Source organism: Mus musculus, chromosome 11 (assembly GCF_000001635.26).
Source record: "Mus musculus strain C57BL/6J chromosome 11, GRCm38.p6 C57BL/6J".
In the NCBI taxonomy this organism is placed as follows: domain Eukaryota; kingdom Metazoa; phylum Chordata; class Mammalia; order Rodentia; family Muridae; genus Mus; species Mus musculus.
The window spans coordinates 113,199,687-113,216,864 of NC_000077.6; the positions used below are offsets into that span (position 1 = coordinate 113,199,687).

Sequence of the window (17,178 nt, forward strand, 5' to 3'; positions counted from 1 at the left end):
ATCGACAGACTTAAAGAGGACAATCTCTAGAAACCAGTCGAGATGCGTCCTCCCAAGTGCAGAGAAATACTGAGGTACTAAGGGACTCCCCCGCCTTGGCATTTGCTTGCTGGGGCTAAGTTTGGAAATACCTAAGTATCCAACAGTAGACAGTAGCAATCCTTTGCTTGGTGGCTGCAGAATTCAGTAGTGCTACGAGAGTCATAAATGGGGATCGGAGGAGAGGCACATGAACAGGAAACAAAGTCACGAATACTGTGGATTGTACACCCTCAGCCTGACCCTAGAAGAGGCCCTTTGAAACCAGTCTCACTGACCAAGGACCCACAGACGATCTCTCCAGGACCCATTCTCCCCGTCCCCATACAACAAGAAACTACAGAAACGTGCACCTGGCAGAAAGCGTCCGGTCGCCACAATGCTAGATACACAGCGCTTCTTACTGGAGAACCGTCCAGAACCAGCCTGGGCATCCACAAGCACCTGGGTGGAACCAGGGGCAGCAGGACCCCAGTTTCTGCAGGACAGTCAAGACTCATAATACTTCATTTAAAACATTTTTTTTTCTTCCTATGCTGCCTAGCCTGCCCTCCTTGCGCAGGTGCTGACTGAGACCTCAGGGCTCCTGGGCACTCACCAAAGCCAGTCCCTGGCTGAATAGCTTCCTCTGTTGGAGGGAGTTCTGGGGTGGGAAATGGACCACCACACACACACACACACACACGTTCCAAAAGAACACCTCAGGACTGCTGACAGGGATCGGTGGGGGAGGGGAGAAGAAATCCATATCTGGAAATTGTCCCCAGGAAACCAGGACCAGGGGGAAAGTTCTGGAATTAAGGGTGAGAGCCCAGGAGGGAAAAGGAAACAGAGGAACCTGGTGTAATTTAGGGTGGGGAAGCTCTATCATTCATTCAACAAACACCTACTCTCAGACAACCTCGTGACAGGTACCAACCTCCCTACTACAACGCAATCACAAAAGGACAAGGAGGAGAGAGACCTATTATTGAGTACTGACTCCTATGATTTACAGTTATGTCTCAAGACCTAAGGCAAAAGTCTTCTTCATCATAAAAGTCACACCAAGAGGAGGAGGATGGTAGGTGCAAACACTGGACCAAATTCCTGCCCTGGTAAACTGTACTCACATGGTGGCCAATACCCATCTCTCCATCAACTCCACAGCAGCCCAGTCCTGAAAATAATGCAGTATCCACCAAGCGCTCCCACGGCTACCCAGCCCCCGTGGCCTCTTGCAAACACTGTGCCTCAGCAGCCCGCTGCGTGCAATGGGCAGCTTCCTGGAGAGGCATGGCTAGCAAAGCAAAGGGTCCCAAAGGACCAACCCTGCCAAAAGGCAAGTGCCAAGAAGGCAGGCGCTCTCTGTCCTGGCGCGGGGTAACCAATGGCTTATCCATGCCGCAGGACAGGACGATGAGCCCAGAACAGCCGCTGACTACAGAGATCTGAGCTAGTAGGGTCCACCTGAGGGTTGCTAAAATGATTTCCCGGACGTCAATCCTTAAACCTTCAAAAACCAACACAAGGCTAAAGAAGGGCAAATCAAATCCACAACTGCGCACTGCGGGGGGGAAACTTACCTCCAGGTGAAAGAGCGGCTGGGAGATGGAAAGACAACCCACGGATGATGGAGACCAGGTCGAGAGTCTTCTAAATCCAGTTGATAAGCACCAAGTAATCCACGTTAGGGGAACCCCAACCCTTTACCCCACTGTCCATCCAGCGCCCAAAGCCAAAGTGCGGCCACCACGCCGCGGCCCCGCGTGGGTAGCGCGGAGATTACGCGCTTCGCCTCCCAGGCGGCTGCCGCGCTATCTCCAGGAGCGGACCGGCGCCAAGAGCAGCGGGCGGAGGCCACCGAGGGCTCTGACCCGTGCATCCCGCCTCCTCGTACAGCTCTGCGCCTTTCTTCTATGAGCATCGCCAACGCAAACACACAATCCGCGCTAGGAGAAACCCCTATGGCGAATCCAGACTATCCTAATAGAAGCCTCGGGTTTGTAGTCGGGCAAGGATCCTGTGGTACAGGGAGGACGCTCGCCAGGCAGCAAAGCCCTGGAGGCGCAGAACCACAGCGTACAGCCCGAAACAGAAGAAGTGAACACTTTCTGCGCCACCACTGAGCTCTGCGAGCCGTTGGGCCATTCCAGCCTTTTTTATAGAGACGGGTTTGCGGGTGGGCACGGCCAGAGGGCGGAGTAAAGTGGTCGATTGGCCGAATGGTATCCTGGGAGTTGTAGTTTTGTCTTCTTACTCCTTCCGCTCATGGAGAATATTGGCAAAGGGTAGACTCACCACAGCTACCTCCCTTCGCAAACTTTGTAACGAAGAGATTCCATTCTGTTCTGGAATTTATCTCTTCTTCTAGAAGTTATCTCGTTGCCTTAGTTTCTTTTCCGTTGCTGTGATAAAATACTGTCAAAAGCAACTGACACTAAACAGCCACTTAATTTTTGACAAAGGAGACAAAGTCATACATTGGATTGCATATTTTCACCTTGTAAATAAATCAACTCAAGGCTGCATGAAAACAAAAAGCTGTGGAAAGCAAAGGAACCTGTAGAGTTAAGTGACAGCCCACAGAAGGGGGAAATCTGTGCCAGCTACAAGGGGTTACTATCTAGAATTTGCAAAGAAACGCAGACATTAAATACCAAAGAGGTAAAACTGCCAATCAAGAAACGGGCAGCTGAACTGAATTGACAGAGAGAGAGAGAGAGAGAGAGAGAGAGAGAGAGAGAGAGAGAGAGGAAAGCCAAGAGGAAAGGGAACTCAGATGGATAATAAAGGAAATGCAAAATAAAACTCTGATGAGATCTGTCCCACCCCAGTGAGAATTACTGTTGTCGACAAGTCTGTCAGGACACATTGGAGAAGCTGGGCAGAGGGAGTAGCCCTTACTCACTGTTGGTGGGAGGGGGAGTTAATTCAGCCAGTGTTCAGGTAGATCAGTTGGGAGATTTCTCGAAAAGTTGAAAATAGAGCTGCCCATATGACCCAAAATTTTACTCCTGGGTATATACCCAGAGAAGTCCATATCCTACCATAGAGTTTTTTGCACACACACACACATACACATACACACACACACATACACATACACACACACACATACACACACACATACACACACACACACACACACACACACACACACATACACACACACACACACACACACACACACACACACACACACACACGGTGTTTATTGATGCTTTATTTGCTACAGCAAAAAACCCAGCCTCAATCAAGATGTCAATCAGCAGATAAATGGATAATGAGAATCTGGTATGTATACAAAATGAAATACTATTCAGCTCTTAGGGAAAACTGAAATTTCAAAATTTTTGCAGGAAAATGGATGGGCTTAGAGTGGATAATATTAAGCAAGGTCATATAATCTCAGAAAGAAAAAGCCGTGCCATCTGCTTCATATGAGGAACCTAGCCAAAGCTCTGTGTATACACGTAAACAAGTACACGTGGGCACAGAATAACGTGAAGAAAAGAGAACAAGAAAGCCCAAAATATAACGGAAAGAAGAACTAACTGCAGGTAGTGGTCACAGTTGCAAAAGACAATGCAAAACCAATCGCTTTTATGGTTCTAACACTTTATTTTTTCTATTTTTTTTTTTTGTGGCGGGTGAGCACATAAAAATAAAATGGGAAATGGCAGTGTAATATATATTATATACATATAATATATATACTATATATATATTAAAGGGGTTGGGTTTGGTTTTTTAGCATCTTAAAAAAGAATGGGTTTCTTTTAGCTCACATTTCACATTTCAAGTACAGTCCCTTGTAATGAAAAAGGAAGGCAGCAGGAACTTTAGGCAGCTGTTCCTGCCACATCCACAATCAGAGAGTAGAGGGGTAAATTCACCCTGCTGCTCCCTGTTAGACAGTCGAGGACCCCTGCCCAGGCAATGGTCCTGCCCACAACTAAGATGGATCTTCCCATACCAATTAGCATAACCAAGGAACTCTCTCACAGGATTCCTGAGAGCCCTGTCTCCTAGATGATCCTAGATTCTGAGACAGGGTATGCATATTTAATAGGACAAGAGAAAGCCAGGTGTGGGCTTGCACCTGTTACAAGACTCAAGAGGCTTAAATGAGGGAATGTCTAAAGAGTCCATAAGTAAGCCATTCTCAACCTATGGGTCATGACCCTTTGGGGAAACCAAATGTCCCTTTCACAAGGGTCACATAGCTGATATCCTGCAGATCAGATATTTACAACAGGATTCAGAACAGTAGCAAAATCACAATCATGAAGTAGCGACAAAAATAATTCTATGGTTGGGAGGAGTCACCACAACACGAGGCGCTGTATTAAAGGGTCGCATGCAGCGTTAGGAAGGCTGAGAACCCCTGCAATAAGCATATGCATGCATATATACATGCATACACACAGTGACAGGACTCATTTCTATTCACCCAGATAAGAATAATGGGGTGTATTGGTTACTATTCTGTTGCTGTGATTAAAAAGAAAAAGAAAAGAAAAGAAAAGAAAAAACAAGACCAAAAGCAACTTAAGGAAAAAAGTATTATTTTAGCTCTGCTCTGGTTCTAGAGGAATAGCTTCCTCATAATGGGGGACAAATGGCTTGGCACAGCAGATGGGGGAGCAGGGGTAGGAAACTGGCTGATACCATTTCATCCACAAACAGGAAGCAGAGAGAAAGAACAGGAAGTGGGGGTGATGCTGGGAACTGCCCCCCAATACCACCCTCAGTGATGTGCTTTCTCCGGCCAGCCTGCGCCCCTAAATTTCCATAACCTCCCTTAAACAGCACCGCCAGTGGGGACCAAGTGTTCAATGACCTGTAAAGGACATTTCTCATTCAGATCACCACATGGAGTTAGAGATGGGGCAATGGAAGCCGTGCCTAGGCCTCCCCTAAGCCCAGTCTTCACATTTCTACCCAAGGCCCTAATGCACTGTCCCCCACTGAAATCGCAAGCTCTAAGCAAGCTCTAAAGTTGGCCCTGGCTTCCTGGCTCCTTTCTGGTGCTGAATGACACCCATGGGGTTCCAGTGGCAGCATAGAAAGCTTAGCACTGATCCCATTCTACAGTACAGCTGCCCCATCCCCTGCTTTACAGGACAACATGGACAAAGGTGAAGATCAACAGCGCAGATGACTGGCCTCCTCAGGTCTGCAGCGCAGAGTCCCAGAGAGAGGACCTCTGCCCAGTTTCTCCAGGAGATCTCTCTTAAAGTAGAGAGCCATGTAGCCATGGCAGGGAAGGACCGCTGTCTTCTCATGATGGTACCCGAGCCTGGGGTGGGTTTCCATAGCTGCTGGATCTTCTGCTCTCACTTTTCCTTCCACTCCTCGGTATTTACAATTTTATTTTTAACAGCGTTAGCCAGTATTCTGTACGAGGAATGTGGAGGAGCAGAGTGAAGTCCATGTTCAGTAGGAACTCCTGATTAGCTAAGGAAACAGATAGATATGGATATAAAGACACACACACACACAATCACATGGGTTACTGCACACACATATCTCTGCTCACTATACTATGAAGGATAAAATGCAAAGACACCCCAGGACCAAGAAATACCAGGCCCAGGAGTAGCTTCTAATACTATTGTCCTATATAATCAGCCAGGGAGACTCGGGGAACTGGATGAATCTGGGGTCAAGGGCCAGAAAAAAATGTAGGAAGAGTCTTGGCCATCTTAGAGTGCTAGTAAGTAAGAAAGTGTTAAAATGTACAGAAATACCACATAGTAATATGATTATGGCAAAGGGATATAGAAACCAATTCAAGCCAGGTCTGGTGGTTAGGCCTATGGCCCTAGCTACTTAGGAGGCTGAGGACATAAAGATCACAGGTTCAAGGCCAATATGGACAAAAGAGTGAGTTCAAGACCAGCCTGGGCAACGGTAAAATGCCATATTAGAAATGAAAAACCAAGAGAGCTGGGCGTATCACTCAGTGATGGGGTGTGTGCCTGGCTCTGGGTTCAATCACTAATACTATGTAGAGAAAGAGGGAGGGGCATGGAGGAAGAGGAGGAGGACAAAGAGGAGGAGGGAAGAGGGAGAGAATGTGAGCAAGCTAGCATGCAGGAAGGGGAAGGTGGGAAGGGGTGAGGAGAGATGGGAAAGGAGAGGGAAGAGAATGGAAGGAAAAGGGATAGAGGAATGAGGAGGAGTAAGGAAAGAGAGTGGGGGAGGGCACAGAGAGGAGGGGAGGGGAGCTGAGAGAAGGAAGATATCAATTCACTGAACCCTGGGTATCAGAATCTGCATCTACTGATGCGAATGGGGTTTTATTTATTTTAACTTTGCAAGTAGGCATAAATACATATATAGTTCTAATCAAAACCTTTTGCAAGTCAAAACTCCTTGACAGAGTATTTGCCTTAACCAAGTGGAGCCCCCCATCTCTCCCTGCAGCGTTCTTTCTGCATGTCCCAGAGAACCTTCCTGCCCTGCCCGGCAAATGAGGCAGAGCATTCAAAAATGTGTTGTCACGGAGGGAAAGCAACAGCATCTGCGGCTGGCCTGATGCCACACGTACGAATCTCTCAGATCTCTCAGGATATGAATATTGGCTGGTTAGAATATGCAGATGAATTTGGCACTGGTGTCTGAAAAATGAAAGGGAAAAAAAAAGAAGAAAGAGAGAGATCAAAGGGAGGCTTACACAAGGAGAAAGGCGCATGCTAAGCTTCCTGGCAGGTGAGCAGGGCGAGAGGGCGGGGTCTTCGGAAGTCAATTGCTGGGTTTTGCTTGTATGGTGCAGAGATTCAAATAGCTGAAAAACAGATGCAGAAAGAATTGGGGGGGGGGGTAGCGAGGGACACTATGATTCAGGCAAGTATCCCTGAGCTAGCAAGTTTCAAATGGGCCCAGCCCCACCATTTATAGCCGTGGTCCTGTGAGGGGATCTTCAGACCCCGGATATCACACCACGTGACACAGCGCTCTCTAGCCTCTTCCCGCCATTTTACGTGTTCAGTTCTCAATCACGGACCCCAGAAATCTCAGAAGTTCTTCCAAAGTCTTTACTAAGCATTTATATATGTGTAAAGGCTCGGTTTTTTGGCCCACTCTCTCCTGCTGTCCTGAGAATAGTCTCTTCTTCAAGACTACACTTTTTTTTTTCTCAAATTAGACCTGAATTGGCCATTTCTCCTCTTAGCAGCTCTTTATTGTCATTCCCATGATGCTGGTCTCTTTAGGAATATTCTTCAGACTTCATCAGACTTGTCCTTCAGGCTCTTGTGATACAGCCCTTTCTGTCAGGACTCTACCTAGCACTGACTCTCTTCTCAAAATAGTCATTGTTGTGTTCGTTGGACTCTCAGAATGCTCTGTCTTTGACCATTGACGTAGGCCGATGTTGCATTCACAGCTCCTTCAATGGATGCTAAGTGTACTTAAATACCATAGCTTTGCTTGCGTTTGAAAATCCCCCTCAAGAGATTTAGTCAACATTATTCTGGTTTAACTTGAAAGACAAGACTACATAGCTAAGAATGAAAGAACAGATAAATGGTGCTTTGGAAGTAGACAATCTCACTCATCGCCCAAGTTGTACAGGATCTCCAGATGCCTTGTCCACAAACTTCCACCCCAAAGCCAGCCATCACAGCAAACTGTCCAAACTGGTAGAGGTTGCTAGCCAGTGTCTATGTGCCAGAATCATTGTAGCAGATAATTTTTTTTTTTTTGGTGGTTTGTAGAATTGTGGAGGATAAAGTTGTATTTTCTGAGATTGTGTGAAAAATGGGAATGAGTAGCTTTCTGTGTGAAAAGCAGAAATGGTGGTGATCATGCATTCACTCAACAAACATCTACCTGGCCCTGCCAAGTACTTTGAAACTATGCACATCACCGTGGATATCATGGCAAAGACAAATATGTTCTCTTTCTTTGTGTGGGAGTCAGGATACATAGGTGAATGACCAAATTAAATAATTATGCAGTTCAATAAGAACAGGAAAAGATGATGTAAGCCTGATTTATAAGTATGCGTTATTTACTTTGCTGTGATAAAGTACCAAGACTAAGGCAGAAAGAGTTTATTTGGGCTGATAGTTCCAGAGGGAGAGCCTATAATGGAGTCATAGCAACAGGAGACTGAGACAGGATGCTGAGCGATCATATCTTCAGCCACAAACATGAACCAGAGGATAAACTGGAGGCCTGCTCCATTCATGGGCCCAAACCTACAAGGGACACTTCCTCTTCAAACCACCACACAGTGGGAAAAGAAGCTCGGGCTTAGAGAGGCTTCTCCCAGGAAGAGATAAGTTACAAAGCTGGTGGCATGAGACTAGCCCTGGCAGGTGCACATAGACAGTCGCCCGCATCCGACTTGGGGACACGAGTGAGTTATCTGGTAAGAGAAGGTTTCCAGGGCCGGCCAGCCTTTGTCTCTAAAGGAAGATAGGGCATTTGGTAAAAGGATGTGATGTGGGCGTAGGAAGGTTAGGAGAGGAAGTGCGTACCTGAGGTGGCACGTAACGCTAGAGAAAGCAGAAGACCAACTTCTCATCTGGGAGTGTGGCAGTCATGTCCCTGAGACTTCCATTTTCTCTTGAAAATACTTCATCTGGCACCCGGGATGCCGATCCAAGAGGATGAAGGACGGGGGGGGGGGGGGGGGGGGGGCGTGGGGGGGTGATTCACGCCTTCTTTATTTTACAGATGAACTAAATAAAATATGGCCATGCCTAAGGAGGCCCTACCCAGATGATGAAAGAAGCTCTATAATGCAAATATTACTAAAGATGACAGCTGGGTCAGTCACCTCAGGTGCCCTCCTTTCTCCTTAAGTTCATTTTTTTTTTCCAGCTCCAGGGCGCAGCTCAGATGTATGAGTGGTGTAATCGAACAGTGCAAGGGCGGGAAGGGGCGGGGCGGAATGCCAAGGCCTCAATCCTAACCCCTCCCACTCGCCAGGGAGGCGGCACCTACTGAACCTCTCCTTGGAACACCGGAATACCAAGGGTTTGTTTTTCTGGAGGTCCCGAAACCGGAAACCAGACACCTCACTTACCTCATCCAAAACCAAAAGCTCTCTCTCCTCCACCAAGGATGTGGAAGGACTTGAAGAGAACTGAGGACCGAGGGCAGAGTAGCTGAACGGAAGCTAATGGTGGACAACGTGCATAAGCCAAGCCTGTCTGCCCACCCCACCTATACCCTCCCTCCCCACAAACCAGGACCCTGGCTTCGAGAGGTAGAGAAACCCAACGTCATTCATGTGGGCAGGAAGCGGAAGCAGCCTTTACCTCTGGTGGCGACAGACAAGGGAGAAGCGTGCAGATTTCATCTGCCTCCTCAGTGGTCAAGCCCCACAGGCTGGAGAGGTGACTCTCTGCCAATGAAGGTCCAGGAGAGAAGAAGGAAGAAGAGGCCAGATGCAAGGTCTCGGTCAATCCTTAGTGAAGAGAGTCTGGCTTCCCTTAGGGAAAATGGGACCTTAGCCTGGTGCACAAATCTACAAAGGGGACATAAGTCTGTCACAGTTGGTAGACATTAAACGAACTGCCACATCTCCGTTCATTCATTTACCTACCCACTCGCTCCTTCACTCACTCCAAGCCCGGAGCTGGGAGAAGCAATATAAATAGGACCTTTAGCCTAGAAACAAAAGGCACGTTCTTGGGGAATTCGTGTATGCGGCAGAGTAAATGACTCACCCGAGGTCAGAGAGGGAGGCAGCAGCAGCCTGGAAGTGCTAGCGTAGCCCAGCTGATAGTAGGGTTGCTCTGCCACCCCGGTTCTGGTTCTCTAGAGGTAGGAAATGGTGGCATTTGGTTCAACCCGACAGTCCTGAGCTAAGCCGGCATGCTGGAGTCTGCGAGTATGGCACCACTGCAGGTCTCCCTGGAGTGAGGGATCAGCCTCTGGCCTTTTGGCAGAGGTCAGCAGCTCTGTAGATGCCCCATAGAAACAATGAGCCCCAGGTTGTTGATATACTTCCTGCCCAGCCTTGGGCTCCATGCCCAGCGCTGACGATAACTCTCTCCAAATCCATCAACAGGTAAAGTCCTGATGCCAGGAAGCTGTACACCGAGATCTTCATGATAATCTGTCTCATAATGGGTGAAGCCTTCAGTTTAAAGACATTGGTCTGGTTACCTAAGAATAGGATAAGGGAGGGGGATATCAAAGACCATCCTCCCCCTTAGCTCACAGACCCACTGCTTGAGCTGCCCTCCCCCATCTGGCTGGCAGGATCCTGGACAGGAAGCTGCCGGGGGAGGAACACAGAGTATCAAGGGGATTGGGACATGCCAGAGCTTGGCAGACACTTATTTTCCTTTCCTGGAAGCTAAGGATAAGATGCATCCAATGATTTCAGCAGGCATGGAAGCCAGGGCACCTACTGCAGTAATGCTAGCCAGCCTCCTTAAGTAGCCATGGTAAGAATATATCATCCAACAGTGGATTTAAATAGAAATGATGATTGTGTCATTTTCAGTTGAGTTGTTGCTCCTGGGAAGACAAGAGTCCAGCCATGAGCATGCCAGGAATAGAGCTATATTCCAAGACAAGACATTCTTCAGGCGAATCCCACCTCAGCAGAGGTGAGTGTAGACGCCATGGGATTGATGGGCTGCCACAGAACTTAAGGGACTCGGGGGCTCAGCTCTTGCCAAGAAGCACTGAATGTCAACGTGTTGCAGAGATGCTCACACACCCGAGTTGACTGCAGAGTCCTTCACAACAGCTGAGTTGCAGGAACAACACAGATGTCAAGTGACAGAGCAACGGCCAAGAAGAACGAAGGACATCTACACAATGAAATTCTTGTGCAGCCACGAAGAATGGAGATATGTCATTTGCAGGAAAATGGCTACAACTGGAGAGAATATTTTAAGCGGATTAAGTCGGTCTCAGCAAGACAATTGCACATGGTCTCATTTGTAGATCTTAGACATTATATACACATAAAATCAGATATATATATAGATAGATAAATAGTTAGATAGATAGATAGATAGATAGATAGATAGATAGATAGATGGATGTCATGAAAATAGAAGCTGGTCTGTCTAGGAAGTAAGGGGGACTCATGGGAAGGGTAATGAATGGAGTGTATGCTCAAAAGGCTACTTACATGAAAGAGGCCCTATGCAATCTGTATAATACAGTCAAGACCAACTATGACAAGCTACAAGCTAGTGGGTATAGCCTGTCCATCTTCTCCAAGCCCCACAGAACTGGGAAGCAGATAGAGTCTGCATGAGGTACATAAAGATGCATGCAAGGACAGAGGAGGAGAGAAACAAAAACTAAAAAGGAGTATTTCTTTTCCTTAAACACACCCACTGGGCAGTTGCTTCTGCCTAGACCAGTGGTTCTCAACCTGTGGGCTGTGACCCCTTTAGGATCGAATGACCTTTTCCCAGGGGTCACCCACGACCAACGCCAAACAAAGATATTTACATTAGAGTTCATAACAGTGGCAAAATTACAGTTATGAAGTGGCAACCGAAATAATTTTATGGCTTGGCGTCAGTCACCACAGCAAAGGGGTCACGGCATTAGGGAGGTTGAGAAGCCCTAGCCCAGACTATCACCTGTCCCCATCTTTGCATCCACCTCCTTCCTGCTCTTCCTTTCTCTTCCCAAAGGGAAGGCCATCTTCCTGGAGAAGAAATGAAGTGGTTCCCATACTCACGGAACGGCCTCAGACCACGAGCTGGAAGTGGACACACACACCTTTGACTCCTACTGTGTCTGTGAGAAGAGACCCTGCTGAATAGGAAGGCCCCACTGAGCCCTTCTCCTGACCACGTTCTCTACATCATCCTTAGACCTGACCGGTGGTCAAGAGCCACAAACTCAGCTTTTTCCAGGGGAAGCAGCTGATACATCAGCGGCTGGAAGGACGTAGCTCTATGTCTCAGAAGCATCTTATGCTGTACATACAAACTTTGCCTCAGAAGATTGCCCCAAGAACTAGACCGGAAATGGGGTGTCTTAACTAGGGTTTCTATTCCTGCACAAACATCATGACCAAGAAGCAAGTTGGGTAGGGGGGAGGGTTTATGTCAGCTTACACTTCCACATTGCTGTTCATCATCAAAGGAAGTCAGGACTGGAACTTAAGCAGGTCAGGAAGCAGGAGCTGATGCAGAGGCTATGGAGGAATGTTATTTACTGGTTTGCTTTCCCTGGCTTGCTCAGCTTTCTTTCTTATAGAACCGAAGACTACCAGCCCAGGGATGGTATCACCCACAAGGGACCCGCCCCACTTGATCACTAATTGAGAAAATGCCTTACAGCTGGATCTCATGGAGGCACTTCCCCAACTGAAGCTCCTTTCTCCGTGATAACTCCGGCCTGTGTCAAGTTGACACACAAAACCAACCAGTACATGGGGTGAAGTCAGAGAGCTCAGGTTACCCCCAATCCCTTGGTCCCAAATCAGTCAGAACCTATAACTCTGCCCTGCTAACTAGCAATCTAAATCTGGGGCTCACTCAGGTAACATAGTGAGGCAGGGCCCTTCTTCGGTCCTTCAATAGTAGCCATCTATTGGTTTGACCCCCAGTACTTGCAGATTTCCAGCTTTACTCCGCAGCTCTGGTCTTGGTGGTGCCTGCAGTACCTAGAAGGTAACTGCCAGCTGCTGCCAGAGCAGATGGATAAACGCTTGTGTAAGGATGTACGGTGCTGAGCACAGGATGGCTGTCCTGGATCCTATCACATTTGGGGATGGAGATGGTCAGTCTTCGTAGTCAACTTGAAAAACTGAAGGAGCCTCGATTCTCAGTTTCACCATTTGAAGTCACACTTGCAGCTTCATGACGCTGTCAAAAGCAGCTACTTCTGATGGGCAGGGCTACTCTTAAATCCTGCGACAAGCTGGTTTTTAACTTACCCACTTTGAAAAAAAATGTATCTGAGTCCAAGAGAAATAGAACCTCTAAAGAGGCTTACAAGCAAAGAGTTTTGTACAGAAAAGAAAAGGGGTGAAAAATCCTTTGCAATGAAAAGCCAGGACCAGATGGCTTCATGGATGAATGGTGCGAACCATTTAAAGAAGAATTAGCATTAATCCTTCTTAAGCCCATCGGAAAAGTAAAGAAACATTTCATCACTCATTTCACGAGGCTATTATTACCCTAATAGGAAACACAGCCAGGATTTCAGGAGAAAAGAAAATTGCAGACCGGCGACCCTCAGACATAGATGCTAATCCCCTCAACATTGTGCTGAAAAAATACAATTCCTCGGGATATCAAAAGACCAGACGCAAATGAGATTTATCCCAGGCATGCAGAAATGGCGTAACACGTGAAATCAATGTGACATGCTACCAAATGAGGGATAAAACTACAGGTCATCTCTGCATTGACAGATATAGGAAAAGTAATGCCCACACAACAGTGTCACCAGTTAGGGATAAATAAATAAATATATATATATATATATATATATATATATATATTTCTCTGACATGTGGGATCTCTGGGAAAATAAAATCTCAGTGAGAATCTACCGAGTAGGTAAAAGGTAGATTCGGCTTCTGGATTCCCACTGTCCTCACTTCTACTCACCAGTGTACTGAGGTTTTTTGTTTTTTTTTTTTTTTAAATCTTATTTATTTATTTGTTTATATGAGTACACTGTAGCTGTCTTCAGACACACCAGAAGAAGGATCGGATCCCATTACAGATGGTTGTGAGCCACCATGAGGTTGCTGAGAATTGAACTCAGGACCTCTGGAAGAGCACTCAGTGCTCTTAACCGCTGAGCCATCTCTCCAGCCCTGTACTGAGGTCTTAGTCAAAGCAATTTGACAAGATATTTAAATAAAGCCATCAGATTGGGAAGCTCTTTGAAGATAACATGAAAATACCAAGTGTTAGTGAAGGCCAGGAGAATCTGAAACCCTCAGGAGCTGCTGGGTGGGAATACAAAATGGTGCCCACCTTTGGAAAACAGGGCAGCAATCCTCAGATGAGCAAACACAGAGTTAACAAAACATTCTCAAATAAACTGAAAAGTACACACACACACACACACACACACACCAAACAACTTGAACACAATGAACACAATGTTCATAGCTGCATTGATCATCATGGCCAAAAGACAGAAACAACCCAGACGTCTATCAACAGATGAGTGGATAAATAAATAATATTTGGCACTATATAGATTATTATATACCCATAGAAAAGAGTGTGATATTGAATGAACTTTGAAAACCTTATGAGAAATAAGTAAGTCTACTAATGATATGATTCCATTTGTATGAAATATTCTCATAAACTCAAAGAGATAGGAAGCAGCTTTAGTGTTGCTGCAGCTTAGAGAATGGGTGTATTGAGGTGTGACCCCCTCATGGATGTGGACTGGGGTGTGGTGAAAATATTTTGAAATTGGGTAATGTTGACCAATGCACAATTCTGTAGATATATAAACAATCACTGAGTTATACATTTTAAGGATGTGAACCTTATACTATCTTAGCATAGCTGTGATTTAAGAGATAGGGGGTATTCAGCAAAACACATTAATAAATTACAATAACCCACAACACAAGTAGGGATAAGACTTAAGAGAGGTGAAGAACAAGAGGCTCTTGTGCAATGCAGAGAAACTACGCATCTAAGCCATGACTATGACTGTATTCTGATGTTTTCCTCTCTGAATTTGAGAATGAAAAGTACCTTGGGGGAAACGGTGTGTGATGTTTAGTTTTGTCAACTTGATTCAGTGTAGGATCACTTGAGAAGAGTGTTTCAATGAGAGATTGCCTATATTGGGTTGGTTATGTGAGAAAACTTGGCCCACAGTGGGCAGCACCATTCCCTAGGCTGAGGGGATCGTAAGCTGTGTAAGGGTGGAGAGACCAAGCTGAGCACAAACAAGTGAGCATGCACGCATTTCTTCCTCTCTGTTCTTGATTATGATTATGATGTGACTCGCTGTTTGAAGCTTCTGCCTTGACTGTCCCACAACGATGGACTGTAATTGGGATTTATGAACCTTACAAAACTCCTTTCTCCGTTAAATTGCCTTTTGTCAAGGTATCTCACGGTGGCAGCTGAGATGAAGCTGGAACACAACGTCATCTCAGTGCCACCTGAAGCCCAAAGGGAAAGTTCAGTGCCAATATCAACAACCCATTCTAAATGGCGGGGCTATAATGCTTCATGGCAAATGATCTAGAGATTTCTATCACAAGCCAGGGAACGGAGAAGTGACCATCTGTCCTCCTGTCTAAGTCATCCAATTTGGTGTTAAAGCATACTTCCTGATGGGCGCCAGATTTCACATTAGTCACCGATTACATTTCTAGCTCACGGTATGGCTTGTAGCCAGTCATTCAAAACTCACCTATAAAATGAAAGGGTGGGGCAGTACCCTTTCCTGTTCTTATGACTGGGTCCAACCCAGGCAATTCAGCATAAATGAAGCATGAAAGTATCTCCCAGTGTGTCCTTAAGTAGTTTATATTTGTTTTAATGGCCATAAACTAGAAGTCAGAAATAATGGGTCATGTCATCATTAAATGATGTGTATTTCACACCTCCTACCGAAGGGAAGAGCTCGATTAAGCAGTGGGACTATACAAAGGAGAAAGGGAAGATGTCACATCCTTAAGTGTTTGCTCAAAGGTCTCCATTTTAAATTGGCTTTAGTTTCGGTAATGTTAAAGCTTTATTTATTTGCATGCATATGAGTATGTATGCAGGTGTGCACAAGTAGAGCTGTGAACCTGCAGAGGCCTGAAGACAGTATCTGGTATCCTTTTCTATCATAATCTGTTTATCTTTTGAGTCCCTCCCTCAGCCTGAGGCTTGTATCTGGGACTTGTGTTTTCTCAGCCAAAATGGACGCTAACAAGCTCCAGAGGTCCGTCCCTCCAGAGATCCAGAGATCTCTGCTCCTCCCCTGTGAGCTAAAGTTACAGGCTCTCATGGGACATGCATGGGACACTTGGTTTGTTGATGTGGATGCTGGGTCCTCGCCACTGTCTACAGCATTCATTCTTGACTGCTGAGCCATCTCCCTGCCCCAGGTCCCCAGTTTTTAAAGGGCCCCAGGCCTTCATTTGCAAGCTGGAGAGTCTCTCTACCTGGTCCTCCTTATCTTCTTCTACAGTGCCAGTAGGTAATATCATTTACTAAATCATCATAGCTTATTATTATTATCAATGTTATTAATATTGCTATTATTATCATTATTTTGCCAGCATGAAAAGATGACTCTGATCCATCTATGCACCTAGCACTGTGCCTAGCCCAAGCTACAGATTTGGTGAAATAGTCCAGTGAATGAAGCATGGCTTTACTTTTTTGTTGTTGTTGTTGTTGTTACTTTGAAAAGCAATATTTTTACTAAAATTTGCATCAACTACATGTCAGCATGTGTATGATTACCATTAAAAAAAGATAGCAAGCAGACCCTCCTTCCCCACGAGTTCTGCATGCCTGGATTCAACTGTGAGTCAAAAAATATCTGGAAAGAAATTACTGCGCCCGCATCAAACATACATAGATATGTTCTCTTGTGATTCTTCCCTAGGTAATCAATGCAGGAAAACTGCTCTAAGAGTGATGTATACAGCGTCTCCATGGCATTAGCCATCAGCCATAATGTAGGGAGGACATCAAGACTGTTGGAAGGTATACAAGGACTGGATGTAAATACTGTGGCGTTTTAAATAATGCAGATGATCCATTTGTCCCTGACAGGGATGGATGACTGAAGTTCACCACTTTGACTAGACTGGTAATCCCCTGGGATCTGTCTGTCTCCGCTCCCCCACTGCTGTGGTTACAGGTATACACCACCAGACCTGGCTTTTATGTGCATTCCGGGGATCCATACTTGGTCCTCAGGCCTATTAATCAGGCACTTTATTATAGCCCACTGAGCTGTCTCCCAGCCCCCAGCTGTATCACCTGTCAGCCTCACTTTTTTTCCTATTAAAATGGCACAGAATAGAACTGATCTGATACTATTAGGGTGTGTGTGTGTGAGAGAGAGATTAGACTAAGAGAATGCATCTAACAATCACCATGTTGTGTACAATAAAGCATTGCTTAGTAAACTTTAGCTAATAGTATAAAAGGAAGGAAAGAAGGAAATGAGATAAAGGAAGTAACGATGCAGAGAGGAAAGAGGGGAATAGAAGAA

At 46.0% G+C, this 17,178-nt stretch overlaps 2 long non-coding RNA genes across 2 annotated transcripts in view; both read right to left on the bottom strand.

Annotated features, from left to right (window-relative positions):
• 2610035D17Rik (RIKEN cDNA 2610035D17 gene) overlaps nucleotides 1-2,152 on the bottom strand; it is a 157,933-nt gene extending 155,781 nt beyond the window's left edge. The window contains exon 1 of the long non-coding RNA NR_015556.2: nucleotides 1,605-2,152. This is a non-coding gene — a long non-coding RNA (RIKEN cDNA 2610035D17 gene). The remainder of the gene's footprint in view (nucleotides 1-1,604) is intronic.
• A 1,476-nt stretch (nucleotides 2,153-3,628) lies between these two features.
• On the bottom strand, nucleotides 3,629-9,983 carry 4732490B19Rik (RIKEN cDNA 4732490B19 gene). Its single transcript, NR_040276.1, has 4 exons — nucleotides 9,711-9,983; nucleotides 9,300-9,508; nucleotides 6,704-6,814; nucleotides 3,629-5,481 (listed from the first exon to the last, which is right to left on the bottom strand). It is a non-coding gene; the product is annotated as an RIKEN cDNA 4732490B19 gene (long non-coding RNA).
• Between the last annotated feature and the right edge of the window lie 7,195 nt (nucleotides 9,984-17,178).